This window comes from Echinops telfairi, unplaced genomic scaffold (assembly GCF_000313985.2).
Source record: "Echinops telfairi isolate 266 unplaced genomic scaffold, ASM31398v2 ScPeMD7_23;HRSCAF=83, whole genome shotgun sequence".
NCBI classification, from domain to species: domain Eukaryota; kingdom Metazoa; phylum Chordata; class Mammalia; order Afrosoricida; family Tenrecidae; genus Echinops; species Echinops telfairi.
In genome coordinates, this window is record NW_022103920.1 from 34,950,560 (window position 1) to 34,960,468 (window position 9,909).

Here is a 9,909-nt window from a genome sequence, read left to right on the forward strand (position 1 = left end):
TGTTTATTCTGAGGAAAGCTGTTTAATGCATATAAATATCTTTGAATTATAACTAATGTTTCTGAGAAGAAATCATGCTTTCTTCAGTTCATGACTTTTTAAACAGTTGACAGATTATATATACATGGGCAGAGCTTTATGAATTTTTGTTTATTTAATGTTTTTTAATGTTTTTACTGTTTAAGACATAAATGAATGTCCTCTGGTTTCTTGCCTTTCTCCTTGGTCATCTGTGGAAGTAGTAGTCTTACACCAAAAGTGCTAAGTAGTCTTACACCAAAAAGGCACATCGTAGGTTCGAGGTACAGGCCATTCAGCTGTGGGTGGGAGGAGAACTTGATGCCTAGCTTTCTGTAATATTAATCTCTTTAAACTTATTTTAATTCTCCAGTTGATGGCTGTTTGTCTGGGTAGACTAGAGAAACAAATGCATAAACACCCATGTGTGTATGAGAAAAAGATTTATATACAAGAGCAGCTGAATATTGAGAAAACATCCCAGCCCCATCTAGATCAAGTCCATAAGTCTGATATTAGCCCATATGACCGATACCAATCTATAAAGTCATCTTCAGACTCACAAAACACATGCAAAGACACCAAATGCAGGAAGATCTCAGGCCAGTGGGTGGGAAGTCTTGTGGATCCAGTGGCACTGTAAGAATCTCAGCACTGGCAGAGGTCTCCATGTAGCTGTTCCAAGTCAGGCCACTAGTGTAGTTCCATGTGTCTTGTCATTACAGAGTTTCTCAGGGAGTGAGCTGAGGCAGAGAGAGTGAGAGTCTCGTGCCTTCAAGGAGGAATATCAGAATTCCTAGATTCCTCAGGAGAAGGTGATGCCCACACAGAGGCCTCATTGGCTATCACCTGATTGAAAGGCTAGACTTCACCCCTTCACTCTTAATCCTCTCACACTGACAAACAATTATACAACTACCACAAGGCATTGATGGATCTTTGGAAGAATGCTAGCCTTCTATAAAAGACACCAAAGTCTATTCCTGGCCAATGCACCTCATGTAAAGCCACTACTCATCTGGGGGCAGGGATATTGCTATGACACAGGACAGTTCTCAACAGACCTTCTAGATTAAGTTAGAATAGGAGAACACCCTGAAAATCTACAACCTAATATGAGCCAATGAAATCCCTATGACTCATTATGGTCTAATCTCATTGTGCACAAAGTTTCAATGAATCAGAGACCAGCTATTGGTAGTTAGTGACAAAACTCCTTTAATAATGGTATCTGTTCCTGGGATTTTTTTTTTTTGGAGTATTGCTTCTTTACACTTCTTGATGATCTTCTCTATTAGTGTGGTGCTTGATTTGTGTAATTTAAAATATAAAAATCAAATTTGACTGCCATCAAGGCAATGCCAACACATAGCAACCCAAAGGGACAGGGTAGAACTGACCCTGTGTGTTCCCAAACTGTAACTGGTTATGAGAGTAGAAAGCTCTCGTTCTCCTGTGGACCACCTGGTGGTTTCAAACTGTGGACCTTCCAGATCACAGCCCACTTATAACCACACCAATATACATCATAAATGATAGGAAAATAGAGGTGAGAAACAAAGTCCTGCCATTCCTCTTTTGGGTGTGCCTGAGTTCTCTGTTTTGATAGATGTGGCTAAACAGCAAAGAGGAGACTGATAAATATTTAAAATATTTTGCATTTAATATTTTAACCAATCTCCAAGGTCAATTTTGTGTTAAAACAATTTATAGCACAACTTCAGGGAACATTTCTGTAAATGTATTTCAAAGTTCACCCTCATTGTCATGTGAATGGTATGGCCTGCGTCACTGTTTAGCTGGTAATGTTAGAGCTTTTTGGATGAACTGAAGTGTGGGCTCCAACTGAGTTGGTAATTCAGATGAAACTGTCAATATTGTCAACGAGTCATACATATCTTTGTCCTGTGGTGTCCTGACTTTGCCTGCAGATGCTACTACTGAACATTTCCTGCTGTTAGTTTAGAGAAATAAAATTCATGGTAGTAAAAGTTGTCTTCTTTTCTATTTTCTTGCAAAATTTATATCCTCTATTTGATAAATCTGCTGCCGCGATGGTCCTCTTTACTGAAGTATCTCAGCAGTTATATGGATAATTTAAAGGAGGGGATAATCCACATTTTGCATGACCTGCTTCCAAAAACAAGTTCAGCGGCCTAAAAATAAAAGATAGTTTTAACTTATTTCTAAAAAGAAAAACAATGCTACAATCTAAATTGGTTTTATAATACTCTTATACTCAATAAATTAGTCTTTAAAAATATGATCTGACCTGGATTTCAGAATGAAAGGCAAGCTGTTCGTTTTATTTTTCTCCAATTGTCTTTTTTTTGTTATTCTAATTTGTGTCAAAGCTTACAGAGAAAATTGGTTTTCGATTTAATAATTTATGTGCACTTTATTTTATAACATTGTTTGCACTCCCGAGGAAATGGCTTGGAAGCCACATCTCACCTCCACCAGTGTCAGTGGGGAGAAAGAGAATCCAGCGCCACATCCGTCCATCCAAATCCTAGTGTCACAAGGCAGAGGTCAGACATGCCTCCACCCTCCATCACCCTTCACCCCATTATGGCAACAACCATTCTTTCCATGGTACTCCACTTCTCTGCTTGACTGATAAGCTGTTGCAAGGACTACACAGGGGTTATAGACAATACTCACATTTATGGAGGTTTATTAGGGAGGTTAGTAGGCTACCACAAGTCTGGATCAGAAAACATTAAGAGCACAGTGTTTTGTTCACAACAGCACCTCTTCTCAGGCAGCCACATCTCTCTCTGAACCTTGGTCTTTCAGCCACATGGTTCCTTGGCCTCTGCTCTGTTCTATGACCTGAGAAGTTCAAAGCTGTGCCTCCCAATCACAGCACTGCTCCTCTGCTCTGCCTCACGGTCTCTGCACTGCTTCTTTGCTCTGTTCGCTAGTCTTAGCATGGAGGCCTCTGGTGCCTCTGCTGCCTACAATGACACTCCCCACAGGGATCTCAGACATGCTCCCGTGATAGCTCTTCTTGATAGGCATGGGCTTCTCCCTGTTCCTGTTTCTGAGGTGACTCTGTCGTACCCGGAAGCATGGGAGAACTGACACACTCGAATGCCCAAGTTCGAGTGTTCTATATTCTAACTCTTTTTTTTTCCTTTTCCCTAAACAGTGTTATTGGCATATGATTCACTTATCATACCATTCAATAGTTCAGTCACATCAAGGAGAGTTGCACAAACATTACCACAATGCATTTTAGGACATTCTCTTCATTCTCCTACTCATTGTTATTAGAGTCTCTACGTCTTACCCACTCAGCTGTAAGATGGGATTACGAAGACTAAGGATGGAAGAGCTGTACCAGTGGTTCTCAACCTTTCTAATGCTGCGACCCTTTCATACAGCTCCTCATGTTGTGGTGACCCCCCAACCATAACATTATTTTTGTTGCTCTTTCATAACTCTAACTATGCTACTGTTATGAATCATAATGTAAATATCTAATATGCAGGATGTACTTTCATTGTTACAAATTGAACATGACTACAGCTGAATATAAAAAGACCAATCAGTATCCAGATTAAGTTCCCATGGTATGTATGTATGTATGTATGTATGTATGTATGTATATATATATATTTTCAATAGTTGATGATTTTACAGTACATGATTTTACATTTACCAAGTAATTATAATTCATGAAGTGTCATTTTACCTCCAATACTGCTGCTTTCTACACAGTAGCTGCTCTCTACACAGTCGCTGTTCTCTATACAGTACCTGTTCTCTACACATGTGTGACTGGTCTACATAAGTACCTTATGGCGCCAACCCTGTCACATACACCTGTATTTGTATGGGGTGTATGTGATGGGGTTGGCGTGATGATGTCATCACACCAGGTACTCATATGTGGGTGTATCTACATGTGGGCAGACCTGCCTGGAGACGGAAGACGAGCGGTGTCTTGGTTCCTAAGACCATCAGAAAGATGTGTTTTCCAATGGTGTTAGGTGACCCCTGTGAAAGGGTTGTTCAACCCCCAAAGGGGTCGCAGCCCACAGGTTGAGAACAACTGAGCTATACTAAGTGAGTTGTGCCAAGCAATTTTACCTCACCAGAAACCCCTACAATGTGACATCACTCTTCATACTATCTGTCTGGGTTCCCCATTCCCATTGGTCCTCCCTGCTTTCTGAGCTTTGTTTATGGGCAAATGTTGTCGTTTTGGTCTCCTATGGAGGACTGTAATGGGGGAAGGCATTCTTCCGTTTTTTTAGAACTGTCTATTGTTTCAGTGAAAGTTGATTCTCAAGGTTGTGTTAAAAAGAGTTCCCTTTTTAAAAGCTGATATTTACATCCTAAAATTCCATCTTTTATTTCATAATTCTAGGACCCCAATCTTACATGTATAAAGGATCAGGTTAACAATTACCGGAACCTACAATCTGAGTATTCTTTGCAAAGACTTTAACCATGAGTTAACTACTATCTAGCCCTTGTCAAAAATATCAAAAGGAGACTGGCATTTGACATCCGTGGTATTCACCATTAATGTCTCTACATTGTTTCCAAAATTTATTTATAGATCAATAAATCACCAGAAAGAAGCAAGCTTAACTGCCCATAAAAATGCCTTATTTGAGTTACAGTTTATTACATTTTTTTCAGTTTTCATCAAAAGTCAGTAAAACAAAGAATTACATAAAGAGCCTTACTACCTCTTCTGTAGGAGATGATTGATAACATTTTTAATGCTACCAAGTCTTCCTTATGTATGTTTCTAATATATATATAAATTGATACCTGAAATTTTTCTTTTATAATTTACTTCCAGGAAAATGTCTCTTTGGCTTGGTATTCTTTAGTCAAACACTAAGCTCTGCCAAGTTGATTGTCTCCCTTTAGTCCTGACAATGGTTGCTGTTTCAGCGCTATGTGCTGTGTAGGTTCCTATACACAGAAAAATGAATCACTGTCTGGCCTTGCACCATTCCTATAGTTATTATGTTTGAGCCCATTGTTGCAGCCACTGTGTCCATCCACCTCTTTGAGAGTCTTCCTCTTTCCATTGATCCTCTACTTTACCAAGCATCTATCTTTTAGGGTCTGGTCCCTCCTGATAGCACACCCAAAGTTGATAAGATGAAGTCTTGCCATACTTGCTTCTGTTTTAGGGAACAAAAGAGATCCAAATCTGAAATATATCTAAAGGAGAACATTCATTAAGTCTTAATGGGACAAAGATGAGCCAAAGACACACATTATCTGGATGAGGGAGCACATTAACACAAAGTCATAAGGATTCATAGCCACACAGCTACTTTAATGAGGCATGGCACACAAAGGAAACTGTCGCAAATGTGTGATTAGCAGCAGATCAATATAGCACAGTTACAGGTGTGACTACAGAAGTGGGGATGGAAACATGCTTGCGACAAGTGCATTATGTTAGATAAAAGAGCTTTCAAGATTGGTCCAGGGCCTTTGTGGTAGTTATGTAATCTGGTGTCATTTTGAGGATTAAGAATGTAGGGGTGGAGTCTAGCCTGTCAATCAGGACATAGTCAATGAGGCCTCTGTGTGGGCGTGACCTTCCCCCTGAGGATTCTGGGAACTCCTGTTTTTCCTCCTTGGAGGGGGGAGACACTGTCTCTCTCTGCTCACTCTCTTGGAGACTCTCTACTGACAAGATTTAAGACTCACTTCCTTGGAGATGCTCTACTGACAAGACACATGACACTACGCTGATAGATCCTGTGCCCTGGGAACAGGAGGAGCCATGTGGAGACCCCTACCAGTGCTGAGATGTTTCTACTGCCACTGGATCCACAAGACTTTGAGCCCACTGGCCTATGATTATCCTATATTCGGCATCATTGCCTATGTTTCATGAGTCTGAAGAGGACTTTATAGATTGGTTTCAGACATATGGGCTAATATTGGACTTATGGACTTGATCTGGAATGGGCTGGGATGTTTTCTCTATATTCAACTACTCCTGTATCTAAAGCTCTTCCTTATGCACATATAAGTGTCTATGAATTTGTTTCTCTACTCTATCCAGACTAACACAGCCTTCCAACCAAGGCAATCAGGGCATGACTTATGACTAGGGGACCCCCAGTAAAGTCCACTAAGGACACACCCAAGAATGTCCCTAGGGGACACTGCCCTTCCATAGGCTGGCTCAAAAGGGTTGGAGGTAATCCATTTTCCAATGCACTCTGCCTGAGGGCAAGACTGTCCTCAGCCTAGTTACTGCACAGAAGGGATTCCATGGATGTCTAGCCATGGGGATACTCTGCAAATAGATTTTGGGTTTTTACTGTCATCCATCGCCTTCTGTAAATGTGGTGCTCAGCATTTAAGCTGGAATACAGATGTCTCTAAGGTGCAATATGGTTGTTTTCCTATCAGGATAGATTTGTTCACTCTTCTGGCACTTTGTGGTATGTTCAAATTCTTAGCCAATTCTACAACTCCTCTTGGTGAGTTCTCTAGGCCAGAGTTTCTTCTGAGAGAATGGCTGGCAAATGTCCAACACTGTTGGTGACTGTCCAACTCAAAGTAGTACACAGGGTGGAGTCAAATTGTAATAGTAGGGTTGGCAATTCAAACTCCCCCAAAGGCACTTTTGAAGACAAGCCAGGTGATCCTGCTTCTGAAAAGTCAGATTTGCAAACTCTGTGGAGCTGTTCTGTGTACACACAGGGCTGCCTCAGATGAGATTCAGAATGATGGCAACCCAAACAGTATCAGAGGACTCCTTATAGATATAGATCCAAACGATGCTCTCTTATTAGCATGATTAGTAATACAGTTGACAGTTTGACCCTCGTCTACTAGTCTAACCTTTGGTAAATTCCCAACTAGGATGAGAACATTATATTTGCTGGCCCCCAACCACCTCAAACACAGGAAGGATCCATTCCAGTGGCCCAGTGCCTTTTCAAAGGTCAGGCTGATTATCATGTAAGATATTGTCATGCTGGTTGTTGTTTCTACCTCTCTGGGAGAGGATGAGAAAAATCACTGCTCATATCCCTGAAGGAAACTGAGTGACAAATATGTCAAAGGAACTTATTAAGAAAGAGGAGATTTTCGGGTAAGCTTGCTTTTTACTGGGTAGCAGCAAACCAATGGAGCACGGTTTTACAGAGCTGCCCTCCTTACCTTGCGATGACTCAGCAGTTTACATTCCTTCTTGGCCCTGGCCAGCAGCTGTCCTGCACACTTGTTTTCCTTTCATATGCATTCTGGGAGAAAGACGAGTGAGTACTTAATTCTTGACATGAGTGGTATTTTTTATCTTGCCAATCACAGGGGCTTCTAGTGGGCTTTGTGTCTGTGTTTGTCAGTGTTGTTCGGAAAAGGCTGTGTTTTCGTACGCAGAAGCCTGTGTCTGTGGAATTTGCTCGTGACTCACCTGCCAGGTATCAAGTCTGTCACTCTTCAGGGCACCCAGTTAGGCCATCTGTGTGTGCAGGTGTCTGGGGTGCTTCTCCAAGACAGTGAGACGTATGAGGGCCTCCATTAGGCAAGGGCACCTCTATTGATCTATTTGCACATTTTAAACTTATACTTAGATAATATGGCCAGATACAGTCTATGTGAGAATCAGCACTTCTACAAATTAGCTCTCAAAATTTCAGCTTGACTAAACTGGCATACAGCTGAACATTGATTTGGGACTTGCTTGTCAACTCTTTGAATTTATCATATGAAAATAGAACCCTTGTTTATGCCACTGTTTAACCTTTTACTGAGGTTCAAACTCAAGGAGGCGAGTGACCTTTGATCTCATTTCCTCCTATTCAAACAATCAAATCGAGTCATCTCTATTTTTGAAATAAATGTGTGTAGCTGGCCACTTTAGACCCTTGTGTTTGTATTGTCTTAGTTAAAGCTACCATGGTCTTTTGCATGTCTGGATTACTGCAGAGCCAGCCCTCTCACTGCCCTGCCATAGCCACAGAGCCACCAGCAAGATCATTTTAAATGCGCCTCATCCCTGCCCTACAGTTCTTCCCATGATTTGTAAAGACCTATGTGATCTGCCCTTTGGCCACCGCTCATTCCCTCTCTCTCGGACTTCCTCTGTGTGATGGCACTGCTCCTCAAACAGGCCACGCTAGCCAGCCCCTACTCCAGAATCTTTGCACTTGCTCTTCCCTTCTGCTTGGAAGGGTTTCTTACAGGCATAGTTACTGGGTTTCTGCTGTGTGCCAGAGGTTTACTCTAGGCCCTTGGGTTAGAATGTTGAGCCAGAGGAAATGTTTGCTCCCAAGGGCAGTAGGAAGGCAGGCACTAAGCAAGTAGACAAAATCTATTGCTAACAAGTCAATTGCAACCGAGAGGACTTCTGAGGCAGTCACCTTCACAGGAGCAGACAGCCTTACTTGCCTTTTTCCCAAGGAGCAGCTGGTGGGTTGGAACTGCCAACCCTGCAGTCTAATGACGTCTACAGCACCACCAGAGCTCAAATGTATAACAGGCCTGGCGTGATAAGAAGAGTAGAGAGAGAAGTATATAACGCATATAATTTTATATAAAGTGTTCAGAGAAGACTTGTAGAGCAAGGAGACTTTGAGAAAAGATTTGAAGGAAGTCTGGCTCTTGAGGAGAAGCATCTTCCAGGCAGAGGAACAAGTAGAGAGGCTCTGAGGCACGTGTTTACAAGAAAGAAAGGGAGCACAGCGGGTCTGGAATGCAGGAGATGAGGTTAGTAAGGTTAAGGAGGCCCAGATCACAAAGGGCCTTATATGCCCTTAAGGACTTTCGCTTTAATTTATAGACTATGTCAAGTATCTGGAGGGATTTAAGCAGAGATGGGACATGACCAGATATATGTTTTAAAGATTTTAAAGAGCGCTGCTGGTGTCGTGGTTACATGTTCGGCTGCTAATTGCAATGTCAGCAGTCTGAAATTGCTAGTTGCTTCCCAGGAGAGAGGGCTTTCTACTCTGGTAGAATTATAGTCCCCAGAACCCAGAGGGGAAGGTCTACCCTATGGGTAGACTCTTAACCTGTTAACTCTTAACCTCAATGCCATGAAGTTGATGATTCTTTTTTTTTTTTCATTTCTGAATCCAACTGGAATTTTATTTTACACAGAACATGATATGGTTGCATGAGCACGACAAACTGAAAGACAAGGCAGTGAAGACATGGTTCTATCTAATTATAATTAAGTAACAGGAGGGCAAGGCAGTAAATGAATAACCAAACACTTAAGCTTGCTAGAAGAATTCATTTTTTCTAATGCCCATACTTTTGGAATTCCCACTCTCTGTTGTCCAATGGACACACCTACCGTGTTTTGAGCCAGCGAGAGATGCAGTGGAAATGGAAAGCATGGTTACAGACTCCCCAGGCAACGGTACACTCTTCTGACGTGGCAGATGCCTGGTTAGCTTGACATTCTGTGCAGAGATCCATAATGTGGTTCCTGCAGATGGCACAGTTACCAACCACAATATCCCAAGCCCAGAGGGCTACTGCATTCCACTTTTTCACTTCAAAGCGCTTCTTGCCCGCGCCGCTGTTGGTGCCTCTGGGGTATCCACATCATTCACTTCCGCCATTTTGGAAACACACCGAAGTTGATGATTCTTACTCACTGCAACTCTTAGGACAGTGTAGAATTGCCCTACATAATGGGTGTAGAGAGGCATGGCTTTCCCCTGTAGAGTGGCTGGCTGGTTCGAACTGCTGCTCTTGAAGTGAGCAGCCCCACATGTAGCCACTGGGGCTCCTGATTGATGTCATGACAATGGTTTATTATTATTATTATTATTATTATTATTATTATTATTATTATTATGTATTTATTTAGTCTTAGGGATCATATGATGTCACTTCCATCACAATCTATGGGAATGCAGTTGCAAGGATCTGCTTAGG

The 9,909-nt window shown here is 41.8% G+C and overlaps 1 protein-coding gene and 1 pseudogene across 1 annotated transcript in view; one reads left to right on the plus strand and one right to left on the minus strand.

Moving 5' to 3' along the window:
- IMMP2L (inner mitochondrial membrane peptidase subunit 2) overlaps nt 1–9,909 on the plus strand; it is a 1,081,477-nt gene that overhangs the window by 935,443 nt on the left and 136,125 nt on the right. The window lies entirely within an intron of this gene.
- Nucleotides 9,265–9,596, minus strand: LOC115869215 (annotated as a pseudogene).